A 24,806-nucleotide genomic window follows, 5' to 3' on the forward strand; every position below is an offset into this window, starting at 1 on the left:
AGTGTTTAACTTCTCATCGACAACGAGGTCATTAGAGACGGAACACAATCTCGGATTGGGGAAGGATATGGAATAAAATCGGATGTGTCCATTCGAAGGAACCATCCCGGCATTTGCCTTGATAGATTTAAGAGAAATCAGGTTAAACCTAAATCAGGGTGGTCGGACGCGAGTTTGAACCGTCGCCCTTCCGAATGCAAGTCTTGTACGCTAACCACTGTGCTGTCTCGCTAGATAGATCTTCTCTTAAAACATGATTTAGGCATCATTGTCTTGCCACGTTTTTGTTTTTGGATCATAGCTCAATTTTCTATGCGCTACTTTTTGATTAATCCTAGTGATTTTGATTTAACCACGGCCCTAGTGGTTGCCGCAGGACACGTTCTGGTTCAATAACTGGAGTCGTTGCACCTGCCCTGGCCAGCCTGTCAGGATGTTCACCGCAACTAACTTCTGAGTGACCAGAAGAAGGTTTACCTGTTGCTTTCCCCTAGTCTCACAACGCCTTTGTGGCATACTGCAGCGATGTTTGATCTCGTTGCAGAGGCTGACAGGGATTTCAGACCTGCTTGGCTTTCCGAAAAAATGTCGACGCTACCATCTTTGTAGTGCGTACGCCAATTCTCCTCCGAGCTCCCTCTGACAGCAGACGCTTCCACATGGAATGCCGTGACGAGCTTCCCTAGAGAGATAGTCCTGACCAGTCTAGGCTTGTACCGCGTATGCCCGGCGCTAGCACCGTCGTCTGTACTCGACCCTTCAGTAAAACAGACTACGTCTCCTTCATTCTTTCACTGTTCCCTGCTTCCAGTTGTTACACTAAAAGTTTTAATGATACAGCTGGAATTTATTGTATAGTCGGCCGTCATTTGCCCTACCATTACTATATTTGCCTCCTTCGCTGTATGGAAATAAATGAATTGTATAATGTTCTGACCGTTGTTTACATCCATTTGGCTACTATGTTGAAAAGTACTGTCAAATCTGTGTCACTTTAAATTGCAGTGTAACATTCAATAAACAAACAAAGCGTAACTTACTTTCTGGAATATTCTCGCGTAAATGAGATCAAAACTGGTTCAAATGGCTCTGAGTACTATGGGACTTAACATCTGAGGTCATCAGTCCCCCAGAACTTCGAACTACTTAAACCTAACTAATCTAAGGACATCACACACATCCATGCCCGAGGCAGAATTCGAACCTGCGACCGTTGCGGTCGTGCGGTACCAGACTGAAGCGCCTAGAACCGCTCGGCCACACTGGCCGGCTAAATGAGATCACGGTCATCTGAAGAAGAAAAGGAAATATTACACGGAGGTGATAAAAGTCAGGGGATACCTTCTAATATAGTGTCGGACCTCCTTTTCCCCGACATTGTGCAGCAACTCGATGTGGTCTGGACTCGACAAGTCGTCGAAAGTTCCTTGCAGAAATCTGAGACATGCTGCGTCTACAGCAATCCACAACTGCGAAAGAGTTGACGGTGGAGGATTCTCGGCAGAAACTGTCCTCTAGATTATGACCCATAAATGATCGATGGCATTCATATCGGGCAATCTGAGTGACCAAATAATTCGCCCGGATTATCCAGAATGTTCTTCAAACCAATCGCGAAGAACTGTGTCCCTGTGACATAGCGCATTGAAATCCTTGTAAATTCCATCGTTGTTTGGGAAGATGAAGTCCATGAATGGCTACAAATCGTCTACAAGTAGCCGATCATAACCATTTCCAGTCAATGAACGGTTCAGTTGGACCAGAGGACTCACTCCATTCCATGTACACACAACCCCCACCATTATGGAGCCACCACCAGCTTACACAGTGCCTTGTTGAGTACATGGGTCCATGGTTCGTGGTGACTGTGTCACACTCGAACCCTACCATCAGCTGTTACCAACTGAACTCTGGACTCATCAGACCAGACCACGGTTTTCCAGTCGTCTAAGGTTCAACTGACATGGTCACGAGCTAGAGGCACTAGAGGCGATGTCCAGCTATTAGCAAAGGCATTCGCATCGGCTGTCTGCTGCCACAGTCCATTATCACCAGAGTTCGCCCTGCTGTCCTAACAGATACGTTCGACGTACATCCCACATTGATTTCTGCGGCTGTTTCACGTAGTGCTGCTTGTGTGTTGGCACTGGCGACTCTATGCAAACGCCGCTGCTCCGTAGTGAGAGGTAATGTTGTATCCTCAGCAAAGTCTTTACGCTTTGGATCTCGGAATAGTGAATTTCTTAACGACTTTCGAAATGGAATGTCGCATGCGTTTACCTCAACTACCATTCCGCTATCAGAGTCTGTTAGTTTCCGTCGTGCGGCCATAATCAGGTCGGAAACCTATCCACACGAGTTCCACCAATGGAGAGTACCTTGTGTACGCGATATTACCGCCATATGTGTATGCCCATACTGCTATCCCATGTCTTTTATCACCTCAGTGTATTACGTTAAGTATCATTTAGATTAATAATGTGCTCGCGTACCAACTGGGACGATTTATCCTCACTGCCATCTCCGTGGGACCACGTGCCTCAGTAGAATGGAATGGCTCAGTACTTAAAAAGTGCACTCAAGCCGGAAAAGTAAACATTTTCAGACCAAAAGCAATCCGAAGACACGCGGGGCCAACAAACACGGGAGACGTAAACACTCGCTTCTAAACCTCTCCAAACACAAACGAGAACAAGGGAAGCTTGCCACTTCAGACGCCGTATCTGGAACCTCGCCTGACCGCCCAAAGTTAACCCGACCTCCTCACTGAAGTAGCAGCAGAAATGGTGGGAGGGGAGGTGGAGAGGGGGTAGGGGTGCGAGGCGAGGTAAGAGCCGGGGACGAAAGACGTTGAGCAGAAGGGTCCGGCGCGTTCAGACGGCTGTGTTGGCAGACGGGGGAGGGGAGGGGGGGAGGCACACAGACCGCCCCCTCCACCGCCCCCGCACGTTGTCACGGGCCATCTAGCGCCGCCGGGGTCCCTCCCGCGGCGAGGTTAATCGCCTCATAATTGGTGCGATAGTCGCCAGCCAGAGTTATGTGCCGACCCGGCGCGGCCTTGATAACAGATCGCCCAGGCCACAGTCACGACTGGCCTGTTCCCCGCGGCACTGTCCGCGCCTTTTAAGGTCGCCTCACGCCGCCGTCGGAACACCCAGCTAGCCTAGCTACCGCCCCGTATTGTCCGCGCTGCAGTGTTGACGCGACCCCGAGCAGCATGAAAGCCCATTGTCGGCCTTATCTTGCGGCTCGCGTCCCGGGCTATTGTGCGGTCGCCTAATAGATAGCGGGTCAGCTCCCGGTCACCGCGCCGGCGACACTTCACCATAAAATCTCACTGCTTCCAACACCAGCAGCATTTCCTTAAAAGAAGGAAACACAGTAGTGCTTCACTAGGCGCGTCCCTATTACCGGATCTACACCACGTGCAAGTCAACTTGTCACGCGTACCTGCAGGCCTACAGTGAGTTTGTTTACGTGACCATTATGCGCAGTGAGGTTATAAACATTCGTTTTATACATTCAAATATCTTTTCCTTGGTGCAGTCTACAGAGTGGGCCAGAAATGACGATCGAAAGTACTCAGGTAACATAATGTATACAAGGACGAAAAAAAACCGCAATGCCAAAAAAATAATTAATGCAGAGTAATGAAATTTCGTAATGGTCGGTCAGTACAGGGACTTAATGACGTTGAGGATGACGCTGGAGTTATCCGATGATATCCTATACGTACTCAATTAGAGACACATCTGGTGATCGAGCAGGCCACGGCAACATGTCGACACTCTGTAGAGCGTGTTGAGTTACAACAGTGGTATGTGGGAGAGCGTTATCCTGTTGGAAACCAAGTCCTGGAAATGCTGTTCATGAATGGCACTATAAGAGGTCGAATCACCGGACTGGCGTACAAACCACAAGGCTCCTCTGGTCATACGAAATCGTAAAAAATGTTCAAATGTGTGTGAAATCTTATGGGACTTAACTGCTAAGCTCATCAGTCCCTAAGCTTACACACTACTTCAACTAAATTATCCTAACGACAAACACACACGCCCATGCCCAAGGGAGGACTCGAACCTCCGCCGGGACCAGCCGCACAGTCCATGACTGCAGCGCCTTAGACCGCACGAAATCGTACTCCAGACCATAAGTCAAGGTGTAGGCCCAGTGTGGCCTCCTCCTAAGGAACACACGGCCATCACTGGCGCCGAGGAAGAACCAGATTTCATCAAAAAACTCAACAGACCTCCGCTCCACCCTTCAATGAGCTTTCGCTTGTCACCGCTGAAGTGGCAAATGGCGGTGGTTTGGGGTCGGTGGAATGCATGCTACACAGCTTCTGGTTTGGAGTATTCGTTCGAGTAACCGATTTGTCACGATTCGTTGTGTCCCTGTGGTGTCAATTGCTGATCAAGCTGCTGCTGCTGATACAGTAAGATGCGCCAGAGCCATACACCAAACACGATTATCTTCCCTCTCAGCAGTGGCCGTGTGGAGCCCGGTCTTCTTGCGACCAGACATTCTCCTGGTCACCGCTGCCAGCAATCATACACAGCGGCTACATCACTGTCATGCCTTCGTGCAACATTACAGAAGGAACATCCGTCTTCGCGTAGCCCTGTTAAACGAACTCGTTAAAATACAGTGAGATGCTAATAATGGCGTTTTCGTCGTCTTAAAGGCATTTTTGACTAACATCTACTCACCACGTCCAGTCTCAAATGTAACAGTGTGTAATTAAAGCAAACCTAATTTGCATCCTCATAGTGACGCTACTAGCGCGAGTCTTATGCGAATGTTGCGAAACTTGAATATACACTCCTGGAAATGGAAAAAAGAACACATTGACACCGGTGTGTCAGACCCACCATACTTGCTCCGGACACTGCGAGAGGGCTGTACAAGCAATGATCACACGCACGGCACAGCGGACACACCAGGAACCCCGGTGTTGGCCGTCGAATGGCGCTAGCTGCGCAGCATTTGTGCACTGCCGCCGTCAGTGTCAGCCAGTTTGCCGTGGCATACGGAGCTCCATCGCAGTCTTTAACACTGGTAGCATGCCGCGACAGCGAGGACGTGAACCGTATGTGCAGTTGACGGACTTTGAGCGAGGGCGTATAGTGGGCATGCGGGAGGCCGGGTGGACGTACCGCCGAATTGCTCAACACGTGGGGCGTGAGGTCTCCACAGTACATCGATGTTGTCGCCAGTGGTCGGCGGAAGGTGCACGTGCCCGTCGACCTGGGACCGGACCGCAGCGACGCACAGATGCACGCCAAGACCGTAGGATCCTACGCAGTGCCGTAGGGGACCGCACCGCCACTTCCCAGCAAATTAGGGACACTGTTGCTCCTGGGGTATCGGCGAGGACCATTCGCAACCGTCTCCATGAAGCTGGGCTACGGTCCCGCACACCATTAGGCCGTCTTCCGCTCACGCCCCAACATCGTGCAGCCCGCCTCCAGTGGTGTCGCGACAGGCGTGAATGGAGGGACGAATGGAGACGTGTCGTCTTCAGCGATGAGAGTCGCTTCTGCCTTGGTGCCAATGATGGTCGTATGCGTGTTTGGCGCCGTGCAGGTGAGCGCCACAATCAGGACTGCATACGACCGAGGCACACAGGGCCAACACCCGGCATCATGGTGTGGGGAGCGATCTGGCTGGTTCAAATGGCTCTGAGCACTATGGGACTCAACATCTATGGTCATCAGTCCCCTAGAACTTAGAACTACTTAAACCTAACTAACCTAAGGACAGCACACAACACCCAGCCATCACGAGGCAGAGAAAATCCCAGACCCCGCCGGGAATCGAACCCGGGAACCCGGGCGTGGGAAGCGAGAACGCTACCGCACGACCACGAGCTGCGGGCGGGAGCGATCTCCTACACTGGCCGTACACCACTGGTGATCGTCGAGGGGACACTGAATAGTGCACGGTACATCCAAACCGTCATCGAACCCATCGTTCTACCATTCCTAGACCGGCAAGGGAACTTGCTGTTCCAACAGGACAATGCACGTCCGCATGTATCCCGTGCCACCCAACATGCTCTAGACGGTGTAAGTCAACTCCCTGGCCAGCAAGATCTCCGGATCTGTCCCCCATTGAGCATGTTTGGGACTAGATGAAGCGTCGTCTCACGCGGTCTGCACGTCCAGCACGAACGCTGGTCCAACTGAGGCGCCAGGTGGAAATGGCATGGCAAGCCGTTCCACAGGACTACATCCAGCATCTCTACGATCGTCTCCATGGGAGAATAGCAGCCTGCATTGCTGCGAAAGGTGGATATACAGTGTACTAGTGCCGACATTGTGCATGCTCTGTTGCCTGTGTCTATATGCCTGTGGTTTTGTCAGTGTGATCATGTGATGTATCTGACCCCAGGAATGTGTCAATAAAGTTTCCCCTTCCTGGGACAATGAATTCACGGTGTTCTTATTTCAATTTCCAGGAGTGTACATCATCTTTCAGATGTAGAAGCACGGCTACCAACTTTCGGTTTTGTCGCACAACTTCTTGGTGTTGCGATTTTTTTCCGTCAGTTTAGTTTCGCGTTTAGTTGTATTTGTAAATATATTCTAGGTTGAAAATAATATTCCGCACCGGTAGTACGTTAGTATTGTCGTAGAGGTCACTCAAATTACAACAATGCAGGCGGCACTCCATGAAAATACGGCATGTGACCGTGTTGTTTTGTTTGTGCTTCTGGCGAGTGCTGCGACAGGTGTAGTGTTCTGTTTTGCTGTCGAGGTGACACATTTGTAAACATTCGTGTTATGATGCCGGATACAAGCAGATACGCAATTGAAGGACGTCTTCTTCTTAGCGTATGGTTGCATGACAGGGAACGAACGAGTGGACATATGAAATCAGGTAAAACCTTTCCTAATCGTTTAGAGAAAGAAGCCCCAGCGGAGGCTAATCTTAGGAAACTCGAAAGAAAGGCCTTTGCAACTGGGTCTGTGACAGGTGCGCCACGCAGTGGTAGGCCCAAGAAGTATGAAAACGGTAATGAAGTCATTGAAAGCTTCTTTCACCAGCAAGATCAACAAGGAAGTGGTCGGCGGAGATGAACATTCCCAGAACCTCCATTCGTCGTTGGATGATGAACGAAGGTTACCGTTCGTTTCGACCCGGCAGCCTAGATGAACTGAGAATGATGATCAGCACACAAATGGTTCAAATGGCTCTGAGCACTATGGGACTCAACTGCTGTGGTCATCAGTCCCCTAGAACTTAGAACTGCTTAAACCTAACTAACCTAAGGACATCACACACATTCATGCCCGAGGCAGGATTCGAACTTGCGACCGTAGCAGTCGCAGATCAGCACACACAGTTGGTCTGAAATGTGTAAGACGTATGTACGAACCTTCGTTTCTGTGTTATTAAATTCTGCCATGTATCTTTTTCTGTTAAATACAGTTTATGCCAGAGCTAGAGGCACGTTCCACGTCCCTGTTTGCCTTTCACGTACCTTCTTGTTTCAGTACAATAACATGAAAGATTTCCGATCGTGACTTCTACCCACTCCCTTTGTCTAATTATTTATGTTCCTGGCGCGTTTCGATTTCTACATTACGGCGTATTTAGTGGATCTAATCTGGTATATGTAGTTCTGTGGTTATACGCTGTAATAGAAAACAGTTCACGTCCTAATTTTATTAATAATTTAGTATTAGACTTGTCAGTTTCTCAGGACGAAATCTCCGTTTCCTCTCATATGGGTATAGGTTAAAGATCACACTGTCATTTCACTTATAAAACATCGACACACCTTCACGTCGCCATTTGGCTATTTCGTAGTTTTCGTATTTCGTAAGCTAGCTGCTGTTAACAAACGCTACTGGTCTGGCATGAACAGCAGATCTTTCTTGAGAGAACTCAGAGTGATTACTGTTTTAACTGTTATGCTCACTTAGTGTCAATTTTCTTATTTGTCTATTACGTAAGGGCTTCTAATCTGACAAAGTAGCTGTTGCCAAACTAACGACTATTCATTTCCGCTCGCTCTCTCTCTCTCTCTCTCTCTCTCTCTCTCTCTGTGTGTGTGTGTGTGTGTGTGTGTGTGTGTGTGTGTGTGTGTGTGTGTGTGTGTGTGTGTGTGTCAACAAATAAAATAGTAAAACAGCGCCCCAGCAGATGAACATCACATTGATTCCACACAATCATTTTCATTTACTCTTTCCTGATACCATCCAAATAACGTCTATACGAATAACCAATCATCCAGATACATAGAATTTTCTGCCCACTCTCTGACAACTATTACATCCATATTCAACTTTCTGCAACCTTCTTCCTCACTAGTCACGATCCCAACCTTGCAAAATGTTTCACATCGCGAACAAAAAAAGAACACTTCATGTACGCGTGCAAACACACACAAATATACGGGTTGATTCACGAAAATATGCCAGTATTGTAATATGTTATTCTACAAGTAAAATTAAAGAAAAAATCCATATAAACACAGGTCAGCAAATGTTTAGTTACGGAGTTACGGCTAATAAAAGATTTTGCCCGAAATTTAGCAACTTCGCTAATATGAAGCCATCGTGAAACTGTACGAATTAAAGCACGATTTCCACTTATTTTGTTGTTATTGATCTGGTGAATCTAATAAAACATGTCTCAGACGTGTATCTGCAGTAGTTTTCTGGAACATCCAGAGAAGCAAAGACATAATTTCGTAAAATTTTTAATTTACTAACTACTTGGCCTAATTTGGCTTTTAAATTCCAGGCAACTGCACAAAGTTTTCAACAGAAGTTGTAGAAAATATACTTTTGGAAAAATGACCGTAATAACGTTAACTCAAATTGTATGAATGTGTCAGATAATCTGCTTTTATTAATACCGTAGCACTCGTGAATTCTTGCATTACTTGGGTTGCGGTTGGGTTGTTGTGCGGGAGGAGACCAGACAGCGAGGTCATCGGTCTCATCGGATTAGGGAAGGACGGGGAAGGGTCGGCCGTGCCCTTTCAGAAGAACCATCCCGGTATTTGCCTGGAGCGATGCAGGGAAATCCTGCAGGGAAAACCTAAATCACGATGGCCGGACGCGGTATTGAACTGTCGTCATCTCGAATGCGAGTCCAGTGTGCTAACCACTGCGCCACCTCGCTCGGTTTTGCATTACTTGTTCTATAAAAATAATAGACGAAATTAAGAACAACCCTGTGAAACTGAAACGAGCAGCAACATCTGTTCGTACACGTGCAGCTAAATGCATTGAACTCGGTGGAGACATTTTTAAACATGTATTGTGAATGTATTGTGAAATTTTATGTAGACTGTACAACTTCCTTAACACTGAGCTTTGTTCTCTCCGGTTTAACATGAATTCGAGTGTGCTATATTATTAATAAGAGCAGATTATCTGACACAGTCATACAGTTTCAGTTAACGCTATTACCAGCATTTTTCCAAAATTAAATTATCTACAACTTCTGTTGGAAACTTCGTGTAATTGTCTAGAATTTACAAAACAAATTGGGCCAAGCAGTTAATAAATCAAAAATTTTACGAAATTACGCCTTGCTTCTCTGGATATTCTGGAAAACTACTGCAGATACACGTCTGGGACATGTTTTATTAGATTCACCAGATCAATAATAACAAAATAATTGGTAATCGTGTTTTACTTTAACGTCGTACAGTTTTGCAATGGCTTCATATTAGTGAGGTTGCTAAATTTCGGGCAAAATCTTTTATTAGCCGTAACTCTGTAACTAAACATTTGCGGATCTATGTTTATACGAACTTTTATCTTTAGTTTTACTTGTAGAATAGCATATTAATATATTTGTGTGTGTGTGTGTGAGAGAGAGAGAGAGAAAGAGAGAAATGGACAGTCCTAGTAACACTTACTTCGTTGGGTAGATAATACTTAAGCAAACAAATAAGGGAAGAGACACATATTTAAGACAGAAATAACCAACAGTTCTCATAAGAACGATCTGCAGATGTACAAGAAATAATAACAATCTTTCTTCCATATTCTTATTAATAACTATGTGCTCCTACAAACCTTTACACGCTGTTCCAGTCTCCATTCTGTTTCTTCGCTCCCAGTTGCGCAGCGACGTGGAAAGAAAACGCACAACTTATCCAGCCGCACGACTACAGCCTTCTTCCAAATCTCCAATAGAATAATCCGATGTACACGTCCCGAGTAGACATGGGAATTGACTACGTTGAGTGACTTCGCAGCTCCGCACATACGGGTGCATACTTAAACCGTTTCTGCGGTAACGATCGCTACCAACAATCACGCGCTCTTCCATTGTTCCCCACAAACTGCTAAAAAGTATACCTACCGTGTTTTACGGACTATAAGACGCACGTTAATTTTCTTAAAAGTAACATTTTTATCATTTTTATTATTAGATTGCAAAGCCAGACTAAAAGAAGTGCGTAGTTTATAAAACTGACTGACCTTTCAAATACCTCCTCCTCCTCCTCCTCCTTCTTCTTCTTCTTCTTCCTCATCATCGTTGTCCTCTTCGTATATAAGAAGGTCTTCACTGCCATCAAGAGCGTTGCTTGTGCCGCATTGAAAGATTTAACAATAATGTCTTCTCTCACTCTAGACCACGACAGTTTTAACCTCTGACACGGTTGTTTGGCTGTAGGTCGTTTTAAAGCTCCCTTCGGCGTGAATTCATGTTGCGTTTCATCCATCAACCATTTGTTCCATTCCTCTCTCATATATACTTTAAATGGTTTATTTGTCGAGACATCAAGGGGTTGCAAATGTGAAGTACGTCCTCTCGGAGTAAAAGCATGCACTGTATTTCCCAGTATCAACTTATCTTTCACAGAATTTTTCAAATGACTGCTAAACTGATCTAGCAGAAGAAGAGAAAGAGAACTCTTCTTCACCTTTCCTTCTCTCCCACACTCTGTTAATCCATAATTTCATACCAGTCTCGTTCACCCAATTCACATGAGTACCTGAAAAACACCACCTGGCAATAATTGAGAAGGTTTTGGCATTGTTTTGAGCTTGAAAAAGATATCGGATTAAGTTTAGTACCGTAAGCACAACATGAAAGGACAACAGTAAAGTGCATTCTTTCATGTCCATAGTTACAGTTTTAGCAGCTCTCGCGGCAACAGTCCCGTTATTCGACACATCAAGTGTCAGAGGAGGCTCGTCCATATTTGGCTTAGTTCCACACTTTCTTTCGATGCTGAATAATGAAGCGATGGAAAGACAATATTTTCTCTTCATACTCTTGAGGCATTTTCTGAGATATTTTGATTTTGATTCGCATGCTAAGTCCATGACGCTTCATAAACCTGTAGCACCAACCAACTCCACCCTCGAAGTCTATGAAGCTCCACTGTAACGCTAGCTTACGAGCGTGTATTTGAATCATTTTTGTATCAATTGCAGTGTCATTTTGATGGTGTTCTTGAATCCATTTCAATACGTCACCTTCTAGCTTTTACCATTTTGATTTCCGTTCACTATTTGCACATTTACTATTCCTCAACTTTTTCAGTTCTTCTTTACTAGCCCGCTAATCACGAATGTTTTTTTTTCTGCTGGTGGAGGGCCGAAATGCCGCCCATCTCCTCTATTTCCACAGAATATGCTATTACTTTCAATTTATAGCCCGCATCATATCAAGACCTTCTGCTTTTTCTTCGATTACGAAACCAATTACTTACAAAAATATTGTGCTATTACCGATAACACGAATAACTTTCTATTCAAATTAATTCCCATCGTAGATTGCAATGACACATCATAGGCTAAACAGTGTTCTGCGTTGGCGATGTTTGTTGCATCGGTGCACTTCTGCTGCCAGTTGAATACAATGTTGCCAGATAAAGATAGACGTCGCGCGGCATCGAATATATGGTCATTTTTAAGACTGGCGGAATTTTAAATCAAACACTGGACGTTTTTATATTAATTCTGAGTATAAGACGCACCTGAAGTTTGGAGTCAATTTTTCAAAGAAAAAAGTGAGTCTTATAGTCCGTAAAGCACGGTACATGTTGTACATACGAGAAATAAAGACCAATGAAGAAATAAGAAAGGAAGATCAGAGTTTAACTATCCATCGACGACGAGGTTATTAGAGACGGTGTACAACTTTGCAATGTTTTAAGGATGGGGAACGATGTCAATCGTGCCCTTACAAAGGAGTCATCGCGAAATTGAACTTAAGCATTTAAGGGAAATCACGGGAAACTACAATCTGCATGGTCTGATGGAATCTGAACTAACGTCCTCCAAAATACGAGTCCAGTGGGCTAACCACTCGCTCCGTAAGCTGAACGAAGTCATAATACAAGTCAGCAATACAGACACTAGATCAGTGAGGTCGCTGTATAAGTCAAAAATATTGTAAATATGTCATATTTTAGTTCAGAAGACGTCGGTGAAATCGGCTGTCCCTTTGATTCGCACAACATACCACACAACACGCATTCACTAACTCACACAAAAGGGACCATCTTTTCATATCCACAAATCTCCTCTGCAAGCCACCATACGGTATATGGCGATAGTTAAATGCTGTAGCAGTGTAATTTCCGGACTTCCTACCCTTTCCTGTTCCATTCATGGACAGTACGCGGGAAGAAAAGAGTGTCGGTACACTTATTAATGACCCCAAATTTCTCTGATTTTGGCTTCGTGGTCGATCTGAGACGCATAGAGGGTGTTTCCGGAGAAACAGTAAATACTACAATTTTGTCATATGATGACATGGTTAGAGACTGTGGCTGTTATTTGAAAATAAATGTTGATGGTGTTGAACAGCAACCGGCGACGTATTTATTTTCACTTCCTTTATTCAAAGGGTACCGTTACCGGTTTCGAATCGTTACGATTCAGCTGCAAACGGTTTCCATTCTTTCATTACAACACGTGGTGCATTTTTTTACAGATTAACTGTCGTGAAATGCCGGTTTGGAGTGTTTGTTTCCTTAACATTCGTCCAACAGACGTGAATACATTTCCACTGCATTCTTATTGTTGCACACGTAAATTTTGTTCAAAAAATGGCTCTGAGCACTATGGGACTCAACTGCTGTGGTTATCAGTCCCCTAGAACTTAGAACTACTTAAACCTAACTAACCTAAGGACATCACACACATCCATGCCCGAGGCAGGATTCGAACCTGCGACCGTAGCAGTCCCACGGTTCCGGACTGCGTGCCTAGAACCGCGAGACCACCGCGGCCGGCGTGAATTTTGTTGCACACGTAAATTTTTCTCACTGAACACTTTAGATTTGTCACAGAATAGATTTCTAACACTCACGCATATCCTACCAATGCGGGAAAGTCTGCCATCTACTTTTGTTGCGACTGAAATTACACTCTCTGATCAAAAGTATCCGGACACCTATTAGTCCGACGTTAAAAGTTAGCTGTGTCCATTCTTCACCTTTATGACGGCTTGAACTCTGCAGGTGACACTTTCAATGATATATGTGAATGTCCATGGAGGAAAGAAGCCATTCGTCCTCAAACGCTGGGTACTGTCTTCTGGGGCGAATTCGAAGTTCAAATTGATCGCAGTGGTGTTGCAATGGGTTCAGGTCGCGAGTCTGGGCAGGCCCGTCTATTTAAGGATTGTTATTGTTCAAATTGCCTCATAGATGCTGTTTTAGAACAGGGTGCGTTCTCGTCGTCTCAGAACTGTTTCTCTACTGTATGCAGTATACAATACTGTAAAATGTGTTCATATCCTTTCGCATTTAGAGTTTTCTTAGCTCGGCACATGCCGAACATCTCCATACTGTAACACTACCGCCTCCGTACTTCAGTGTTGCCACTACATATGGCGGCAGGTAACGTTCTCCAGGCATTTGCCAAACCTAAACCGTTCCCTCGACACTCCATATCACTCGTTTCCAGTCACCCACTGTCCAGTGCAGTCGCCCATCGCACCACGTCAAGCGTCGCTTAGCATTGCCTATACTCTACAGAAATGTATGGCTTATGAGCAGCTGCTTGACCATTGTAATCCACTCTTTTAAACTCTGTAAGTACAGTCGCTGTGCTAGCTGAACTGCTTGAAGCTGTAGCGGCTTAGGCAGCATACATATGGCATTGCCAAGCAACTAATTCATATATTGTAGTAGCTTAGTCTACAAAAAGTATTTATCAAATAACTATTGAATACATACAACGAAGCATATTCATCAAGGAACTGTTGAATGTACTGTAGCGGCTTAGGCAGCAGAGATATGGCATTCCAAGCAACTGTAGTAGCTTTGTCAACCAAAAATATTTATCAAACAACTATTGAATGTCGTACGATTTTTACGAGCATCCTCTGCAGTCTCGACGGTCCGTGTCCGTCTGTTCATCGGGTCTACCTGGTCTTGATCTAGCAGTGGTTGTCCCTTCGCTTTCCCACTCTACTATCACATCACAAACATTCGGCTTGGACAGCTTTAGGCGTGGAGTTGTTGACCAGTGCACCTTCGAAGTTGCTGAGCTCTCCTAAACTACCCATTCTGCTGTTGCTCTTTCCTTGCTGCCAAGACAATAGCCCGCCCCCCACGTCATTTTATACTGGCTGGTCCGCCTCTCATGACATCTAGCGATCAATTTCGCACCATACAGAGGTGTCCGAATACTTCTCATTAGATAGTACGAGGAACTCCTACCATATCATCCCCCCTCAATTTGCGACACTCAGGTACTTCTGATAGTTGTTGTTGTGGTCTTCAGTCCTGAGACTGGTTTGATGCAGCTCTCCATGCTAATCTATCCTGTGCAAGCTCCTTCATCTCCCAGTACCTACTGCAACCTACATCCTTCTGAATCTGCTTAGTGTTTCTTCTCTTGGTCTCCCTCTACGATTTTTACCCTACACGCTGCCCTCCAATGCTAAATTTGTGATCCCTTGATGCCTCAGGACATGTCCTACCAACCGATCCCTTCTTCTATAGTTCAATTCTTTTATCTTGGCGGCTCGCGCATGCCCGCCTAGACGCGGGAGATTGCTGCGTTGCCAGTTGCACACGACGCACGCGCCAAGAGAAGCAGCGCCATAGTATAGCATAGTTCGCAAGCTTACGTTTAGGGGGGAGCGCGCAGTTCATGAAGTAAAGCCACCACGGCCGCATTAACCCTTTCGCTGCTACAAAGACGTGCTCCCTGCATTCCGCGCTGTGGGCGACTTTGTCACCGCACTGCTCGCCTATGCACACACATTGTGTTCCGACTGCTTTGACACTCTTTATCATTCGATTCCACAAAAACTATTTGGCTCAAAAATTAGATTTTTACCTATCTTCTTGACTGATACCTTCCCCCCATAAATGACTTAATTTTGTTTCGATGTTCAACGCAGTTATTATGCAGCATTAAATATAGTAAACCATTGCACGAAATTTTGAAGAGTTTGTAGAGGTAAAGTCCATAGAGTATACTTTCCGGATGGTCGATTTTAGTTGCCACAGTGTTGAGAATCAAATGTGGACAAGATACCTATATATTTCATTTAATTTAAGTACCACATAAGTGTCGTATGTAATATTGAGAAATATTCCACCTTTCGCGACTGTAGCAAAAGTTTTACTTACACTGGGCACGTTTGGCTTTACTTTAAAGCACTTCAATCAATCAAAAGGAAGTAGACAAAATACATTAAACAAAACTGTGGACTTACAAAAACATTAGGACTTGAATATACCGTCTGTCAGTGAAGTGCTCAGAGCTATGTCAAATATAATTTTGTGTGTGGCACACACAAACAGCATTTATTTGCTAAAACACTGATGAGCCAACACAAACGTTGAATATTGTGCTACCGCAGCACAAAACTACGAAAGGTGACTTGGCAATGGAGGACACAAAATACAGTCCTCTTATGATGCTTCAAAAGAGAGAAACGCATCTGGTCTAAATAAGTCGCTTATTACAGTTGCAGAAGAGGGATATATTTCAATACCACTGGTAAAACTGCGACTGTGGAACAAAAACAAGAAATAGAACATGAATACCATTGTGTATGTGCCATACCTTTTCACCTTTCAATTTAAAATAAAGCCAAACGCGCCCTGTGTCAATAAAACTTTTATTACAGTCGCGAAAGACGGAATATTTCTCAATATTACATACGACACCTATGTGGTACTTAAATTAAATGAGATATTGTTATACAGTAAATATTATATGAAATTTAGGTATCTTGTCCACATTTCATTCTCCACATTGTGGCAACTAAAATCGACCATACGGAAAGTATACGCTATGGACTTTTACCTCTGCAAACTCTTCAAAATTTCGTGCAATGGTTTACTACATTTAATGCTACACATCAAAACAAAATTAAGTCATTTATGGGGGGAAGCTATCAGTCAAGAAGACGTGTAAAAATCAAATTTTTTGGCCAAATAGTTTTTGTGAAATCGAATGATAAGTGTGTCAAAGCAGTGGGAACACCATGTGTCTGCACAGGCGAGAAGTGCAGTGATGACAAAATCGCGCACAGCGCGGAATGCGGGGAGCATGTGTCTGCAGCAGCGAAAAAGTTAATGAAGAGGCAAAGCACTAGAAATTTCATTCAAACGAATAAAAATCGTGAAGTAAGGCACCCCAATATTGTTTTTAAATAAAGAAAATATTAAGCACCGCACAAGGTTTCTTTTTTTTCTTTTTTTTTATTTACTGTTTTAATACATTCTTAATGTGGTTTTACTTTATACCACAACAAAAATAAATGTATCTAGCACCGCATCGTGCTCTGAGAAAAAGAAAACAATATCTCGGCACGTTCCTACACCGAGGTAATGTATATGGGGAAAACGAAAAAAAAGTGTTTCATACAGGATGCAGAAGGGTGTGTCACTACTCTCCTTACGCTTCATCATCCAGGTATGTCTTCACGTATATCATGTTGTTCCACCGAGAATCGAACTTAGTCATGGCAGCTCACTCAATGGGTATCTTCTCCTACCTGTTGATGATCCAGCTGCGTGGAGGGTCGCGTAGGGCACTCCCTAAGTAATTAGAAAAATACTGTCTGTGTTTTGGGTTCCGTACGATCTTGCAATGACGTTCTTGTAGGTAGTTCCAAAAGTCTAATACATCTTTAGGTCCATCGTGAAATAAGTAGTGTACCGCATGCGCACGGATCCACGTGACAGCGTTGGTCTTGGCGCGCGGGAAATACTGTTGATCCGGAAATAGTAGAAACCGAGGTGTAATGTGTTCCGGAGTCACTCGTAGAAAATACGACAAAATTTGTCGCACCAAGCGCCATACGTCTTCTGCCGCGCCACATGAGAGACGGTGTTCGTCCGTGTCTGGTATCCCGCACTCTACGCAGAGAGGCGATTCCGCCATGTTTATCTTGTGGAGGCGTGATCGGGTGATCTGTTTACCATTGACTGTGATGTACCATGTGGATCGGACGGCTGTGTCCAGTGGAATCGCGTGAATCGTCTTCCACACCACCTTCCAATTAACCTGAGGGCTTTTGGTCTCCACGATATTTGGTGGGCGCCTCTGCAGTAGGACATGATATATATCCCGCGCCGACGCCTGTTTCGTCGGTGGTACTGTGTTCAATGTAAAAGTTCCCGAAGTAGTAGAAGGGTGGGGGTATGTCTTGCGTCGTCAGTGGGGGCATAATGGAGGGCGGAGCTAAGGACTCCAACAGCAAACCTGTCAAACTTTCCGGGTGGTGGCGCCACAGCTTGATGTGTGAGCTGACATACAGGGCCACAGCTCTATCGTGGACATGGACTAGACCAAGACCTCCCCTTTCTGGGGGAAGGGTCAGTGACTCATAACTGACTTTGAAGAGCATGCCTGTACTGACGTAGGCTCCGAATGCCGCTAATAGACGTCGAGCCATCAGTAACGGTATTGGGAGAACACGCGCTATGTGTGGAAGGCGCGATGCGAGGTAAACATTGACGAAGTGAGGTTTGAACTCGTAACCTTTCACTTGGCAGCCCAACACCTTAACCGTTCCGCTACATCGGCTCATCGAACAGAGTAATTCCATAAGGACTCTAACGCATCACGCAACTACTTATAAACACTGTTGGTATGACTATGAATTACTCACGCTTCGTCGAAGTACAATAGGAAATAAACAATTACCGCTGTTCTTTATTGCGAAAAAGCAGTTCGTGAGATTCAAACAAACACCTTTCCTTGCTATCGCCTGAATTAGGAGTCTTATTGCTTGTTTGGTTTAATTAATTAATAGAATATGAAGCAATTGGTATAAAGAATGCTTTTTCCAAACTTTCTATAAAAGAAAGTCTGCTATCAAGACATTGCTTTTGTTCTATTACTGTATTTATGACTGAACATTTCTAAAACTGAAGAGACTCGTCCGTGCTCTGCACTGCAGTCGAGATCTGGCAACGTCGTTCTCTGTTCATTGGCTGACTGTGTTTTCTGACGTCAGATGCGCAGAACGAACCTAAACTCGGCCGCCAAGATATATGACGCGCACTTTAGTCGTGCCACAAACTTCTCTTCTCCCCAATCCTAATCAATACCTCCTCATTAGTTACTTGATCTACCCACCTAATCTTCAACATTCTTCTGTAGCACCACATTTCGAAAGCTTCTATTCTTTTCTTGTCCAAACTATTTATCGTCCATGTTTCACTTCCATACATGGCTACACTCCACACAAATACTTTCAGAAACGACTTCCTGACACTTAAATCTATACTCGATTTTAACAAATTTCTCTTCTTCAGAAACGCTTTCCTTGCCATTGCCAGTCTACATTTTATATCCTCTCTACTTCGACCATCATCAGTTATTTTGCTCCCCAAATAGCAAAACTCCTTTACTACTTTAAGAGTCTCATTTCCTAATCTAATTCGCTCAGCATCACCCGACTTAATTCGACTACATTCCATTATCATCGTTTTGCTTTTGTTGATGTTCATCTTATATCCTCCTTTCAAGACACTGTCCATTCCATTCAACTGCTCTTCCAAGTCCTTTGCAGTCTCTGATAGTTAACTCGTTTCAATTGTACTCGTTCGTATCTCAGTCACAGGACATTACTTTTTTGTAAAGCGCACAGTTTTACATTTCCGCACAGATAAAGCAAGATGCCAATCTTTGCACATCTTTGAAGTGCCTGGATATTTATGCAGCTTTTTCCGACATACTTCACTGAAAAAAAAATGAGCTTGATACTGATACTGTCTGCCAGAAGTTTAATGTGCAGTGAAGCGCCAAAGAAACTGGTATAGGCATGCGTATTCAAACACAGATATATCTAAAGAGGCACAATATGGCGCCGCAATCGGCAACGCCTATATAAGACAAAGCAAGGCGCAGTTGTTAGATTGGTTACTGCTGCTACAATGGCAGGTTATTAAGATTTAAGTGAGTTTGAACGTGGTGTATAGTCGGCGCACGAACGATGGGACACAGCATCTCCGAGGTAGCGATGAAGTGGGGCTTTTCCTGTACGAACATTTCACGAGTGTACCTTGAACGTCAGGAATCCGGTAAAACATCAAATCTCCAACATTGTTGCGGCTGGGAGAAGATCCTGCAAGAACTGGAATAAGGACGACTGAACAGAATCGTTCAACGTAACAGTTGTGCAACCCTTCGCCAAATTGCTGCAGTTTTCAATGCTGGGCCATTAACAAGTGTCAGAGTGCGAACCATTCAACGAAACATCATCGATATGGGTTTTCGGACCCGAAGGCCCACTCGTATACCCATGATGACTGCACGACACAAAGCTTTACAGTCACCTGGGCACGTCAACACCGAAATTGGACTATCGATGACCGGAAACATGTTGTCTGGTCGGACGAGTCTCGTTACAAATTGAATCGAGCGGACGGACATGTACAGGTATGGAGACAATCTCATGAATCCATGGACCCTGCATGACAGCAGGGGCTGTTCAAGCTGGTGAAGGCTCTGTAATTGTGTGGGGCGTGTGCAGTTGGTGTGATATGGGACCCCTGATGCTCTAAATACGACTCTGCACGTGAAACGTACGTAAGCACCCTGTGTGATCGCCTGCATCCATTCATATCCATTGCGCATGCTGATGGACTTGGGCAATTCCAGCAGGTCAATGTGACACCCCACACGTCTAAAATTGCCGCAGAGTCGCTCCAGGAACACTCTTCTGAGTTTAAACACTTCCGCTGGCCACCGAACTCCCCAGACATGAACATTATTGAGCATATCTGGGATGCCTTGCAACGTATTGTCCAGAAGATATCTCCACCACGTCGTACTCTTACGGATTTATGGACAGCCGTGCAGGACTCGTGGTGTCAATTTCCTCCAGCACTACTTCGGACATTAGTCGAGTCCATAACATGTCGTGTTGCGGCACTTCCGCGTGCTCGCGAGGGCCCTACACGATATTACGCAGTTGTACCAGTTTCTTTGGCTCTTCAGTATTGCTCATCAGTGTGGAATCCGTACCAATTCGGGTTGACAGAGGAGATAGAGAAGATCCAAAGAAGAGCGGCGCGTTTCGACACCGGGTTATTTGGTGAGCGTGATAGCATTACGGAGATGTTTAGCAAACTCAAGTGGCAGACTCTGCAAGAGAGGCGCTCTGCATCGCGGTGTAGCTTGCTGTTCAGGTTTCGAGAGGGTGCGTTTCTGGATGAGGTCTAGAATATATTGCTTCCCCCTACTTATACATCCAGAGGAGATCACGAATGTAAAAGTAGAGAGACTAGAGAGCGCACGGAGGCTTTCCGGCAGTCGCTCTTCCCGCGAACCATACGCGACTGGAACAGGAAGGGGAGGTAATGACAGTGGCACGTTAAGTGCCCTCCGCCACACACCCTTTGGTGCCTTCGGAGTATAAATGTAGATGTAGATGTAGAACATGGATTTCTAAACACTTCCTTGGGGAAAGACTGAAGTTACTCCTATTTCTGTCGCTGTCTCTTCGTCCAACATATTATGCTGCGTCCTTTGTGTCCTTCCATCCGCAAATTTTGTTTGATACCTACGTTATCGTACTTTCATTAATAAGTGTTTTTGTGGTCTTTGGTCAAATGGTTTAAGGATGTGAAGAAAAAAATTGTGAAAGTTAACTTTGTGAAAAATGGCAACGACGTCGGTGATAGGAATGAGATGCTGATTTCACATTGCAGGTAGTATCCGCGCAGAATAATGATTCTATATTTGCACGTCTTGTCAACTGTAAAACAAACATCGTACAGATATCGCGTGAAGATATATTAACACACAAACACGCAGAAATCATCTACCCTTTAACAAAACTGACGGTTTCAAATCTGTCTGAAACAATCTCATAGCATCCTTTGTCCCCCGTTGTCGCAGTGTTTGAAAAGAAATCGCAAATTATTTTGATGGAACCACGACTGGCGTATCACTGCAGACGGTCACGATTTCTTTTTTAGAAAAAAAATGAAAAAATAAAAATCAAATCGAAAACTCAGTCACGCGTCACTTCGCCCGAAAAGAATATTTTGCAGTCGACTGAATGGCAATTACGGACCATTCACTGCTAATGTTCCTTTCAGCGGCCAGAAAATCCGTCCCGCTCATTAGGGGCTGTGATGTTTGCAGTGGACCGTAGGGCGGCGGCACTTACTGTTACCGAGCGAGTCAGTCCGCCGCGCAACGCAGCACGTGTCACACTTGACGGCCGTTTCTCTTTTTGGTTCAGTTTTTTTAACGTTATACAGTTAAAATTGAAATCCGACAGTCTCTCCGCGACGGGAGGGCCCTAAACACAGCTAACTGTGCAATTTCCACACCTAATTCAATCTTCTCACCAGAGCTCTCCCGTTCGCCGGAAATTGGGAACGAAGTCCAATATAAACACGTACAAGAAATCAAAGACTGTATGAAATAGCAGGTACGCCAACTGTAACATTTGAACACATTTCAATTTTCTTTCCGCCTCAGTTATTTGTGATTTTTATCATATCTGTGGTTACCGAAATGGGTAAGGAGTGAAAGTGATACTCCATCCCATCTTTGATTCTGAAGGTGGTGGCTCTTCAAGTGGGACACTTGCGTCATATGATTGCATGCGGAAAATTACAACGTTAAACGAAGTCTGCTGCATCTGGCACTTAAATCGCACTGTTTCTTAACGAGAACGGAAGCCCGGGAAGTAGCTATATTAAGGGGCGTAGGACGTCAAACGGTTCGACTTGGAGCAGCAGAGGCACCACAGGACATTTTATTTTCTACTGTCTATAGTTTTACAAATAAATTCATAAAACTTTGTCAGCATGACCAGGAAGGATTCGGGATTCTCACTCATAGCAGTGGAAGTTCAAAAACATAACAAAATAAATATTTTCGCTTACTATTAGCTGCATTAGTTGCTATAGGTACATTTTTTCTTCGCAAGTAAGAGATATTCTTTGATGAATTTTGCACAGCATACAAACCATACTTAAAGGTGTATGAAACGCTAGAATTTTCCAAATCTATTAAAAATTGTGGTAAAAATTGAGATCCAGAATGAGATTTTCACTCTGCAGCGGAGTGTGCGCTGATATGAAACTTCCTGGCAGATTAAAACTGTGTGCCCGACCGAGACTCGAAATCGAGACCTTTGCCTTTCGCGGGCAAGTGCTCTACCATGTGAGCTACCGAAGCACGACTCACGCCCGGTACTCACAGCTTTACTTCTGCCAGTATCTCGTCTCCTACCTTCCAAACTTTACAGAAGCTCTCGCAGGAGAGCTTCTGTAAAGTTTGGAAGGTAGGAGACGAGATACTGGCAGAAGTAAAGCTGTGAGTACCGGGCGTGAGTCGTGCTTCGGTAGCCCAGATGGTAGAGCACTTGCCCGCGAAAGGCAAAGGTCCCGGGTTCGAGTCTCGGTCGGGCACACAGTTTTAATCTGCCAGGAAGTTTCATATCAGCGCACACTCCGCTGCAGAGTGAAAATCTCATTCTGGAAACATCCCCCAGGCTGTGGCTAAGCCATGTCTCCGCAATATCCTTTCTTTCAGGAGTGCTAGTTCTGCAAGGTTCGCAGGAGAGCTTCTGTAAAGTTTGGAAGGTAGGAGACGAGATACTGGCAGAAGTAAAGCTGTCAGCACCGGGTGTGAGTCGTGCTTCGGTAGCCCAGATGGTAGAGCACTTGCCCGCGAAAGGCAAAGGTCCCGAGTTCGAGTCTCAGTCGGGCACACAGTTTTAATCTGCCAGGAAGTTTCATATCAGCGCACACTCCGCTGCAGAGTGAAAATCTCATTCTGGAAACATCCCCCAGGCTGTGGCTAAGCCATGTCTCCGCAATATACTTTCTTTCAGGAGTGCTAGTTCTGCAAGGTTCGCAGGAGAGCTTCTGTAAAGTTTGGAAGGTAGGAGACGAGATACTGGCAGAAGTAAAGCTGTGAGTACCGGGCGTGAGTCGTGCTTCGGTAGCTCACATGGTAGAGCACTTGCCCGCGAAAGGCAAAGGTCCCGAGTTCGAGTCTCGGTCGGGCACACAGTTTTAATCTGCCAGGAAGTTTCAAAAATTGAAATAATTAACTACAAAATTTGATTTTTTTCTAAACATAAAGTTTAAAACGTAACAGCTCATTCATTTTTTCATAAATTAAATAGATTCTAGAGTTTCAGACACCTGTAAGTATGGTTTGTATGCTGTGCAAAATTCATCTAACGGTCTCTCTTACTTATGAAGAAAAGCGTACCTATAGCAACAAATGCAGCCAACAGTAAGTGAAAAAATGATGAAATTCCCCATGTAAAAAAAACTTATTTTGTTATGTTTTTGAACTTCCGCTGCTACGAGTGTGCGTCCTGAATCCTTCCTGGTCATGCTGACAAAGTTTTATGAATTTACTTGTACAGACAGTGGAAATTAAAATGTCCTGTGGTGCCTCTCCTGCTCCAAGTCGGCCCGTTTGACGTCCTACCCCCCTTAAGTGTGATGGCGATTGTCGAAGAAAGCGGAGGAAATGGCAAAGAAGATTCTGGACATCTCGACGGTTTGAACAGAGACATAGATATTAGTAGAGGTTATTCGTTAGTTCAATTGAATCTTCGTCCCATTTTCGGTTTTAAATCCAATACAGGCTGTAGTTGGTATGAGTGCAAATACATTTATATTTGGCACTTTAATATGTACATACATCATTGTGTTGGTCGTTTTTTCTCTGCTTCAAACAACCTTCCCACAAACACCTCATAAACTTACCGACACGGTGTTCTCTGCATGGTCGTAACTGCACCACTAACAAGGGTACCTCCCCATCGCACCCCCCTCAGATTTAGTTATATGTTGGCACAGTGGATAGGCCTTGAAAAACTGGACACAGATCAATCGAGAAAACAGGAAGGAGTTGTGTGGAACTACGAAAAAAATAAGCAAAATATACGAACTGAGTAGTCCATGCGCAACATAAGCAACATTAAGGATATTGAGAGCTCAGGAGCGCCGTGGTCCCGTGGGTAGCGTGAGCAGCTCTGGAGGTAGAGGTCCTCGGTTCAAGTCTTCCATCGGGTGAAAACTTTCTTTATTCTCGCAAAGTTATGATCCGTCTGTTCGTTCATTGACGTCTCTGTTCACTGTAATAAGTTTAGTGTCTGTGTTTTGCCACCGCACCGCAAAACCGTGCGATTAGTAGACGAAATGACGGGCCTCTCCAGTGGGCACCGAAAACATTTGCTCGCAAGGTCATACGTCAACCGATTCCTCCAAAGGACAACACGTCTGATATATTCTATACGACACTGGTGACGGCATGTGCGTCACCTGACAGGTATATGTTGTCGACCCATCTAACTTGCACACTTGGCGAATGGGTAAAAAGATTCTTCTACCTTGCCGATTTAGGTTTTCTTGT

This window comes from Schistocerca nitens, chromosome 7 (genome assembly GCF_023898315.1).
Source record: "Schistocerca nitens isolate TAMUIC-IGC-003100 chromosome 7, iqSchNite1.1, whole genome shotgun sequence".
Taxonomy (NCBI): domain Eukaryota; kingdom Metazoa; phylum Arthropoda; class Insecta; order Orthoptera; family Acrididae; genus Schistocerca; species Schistocerca nitens.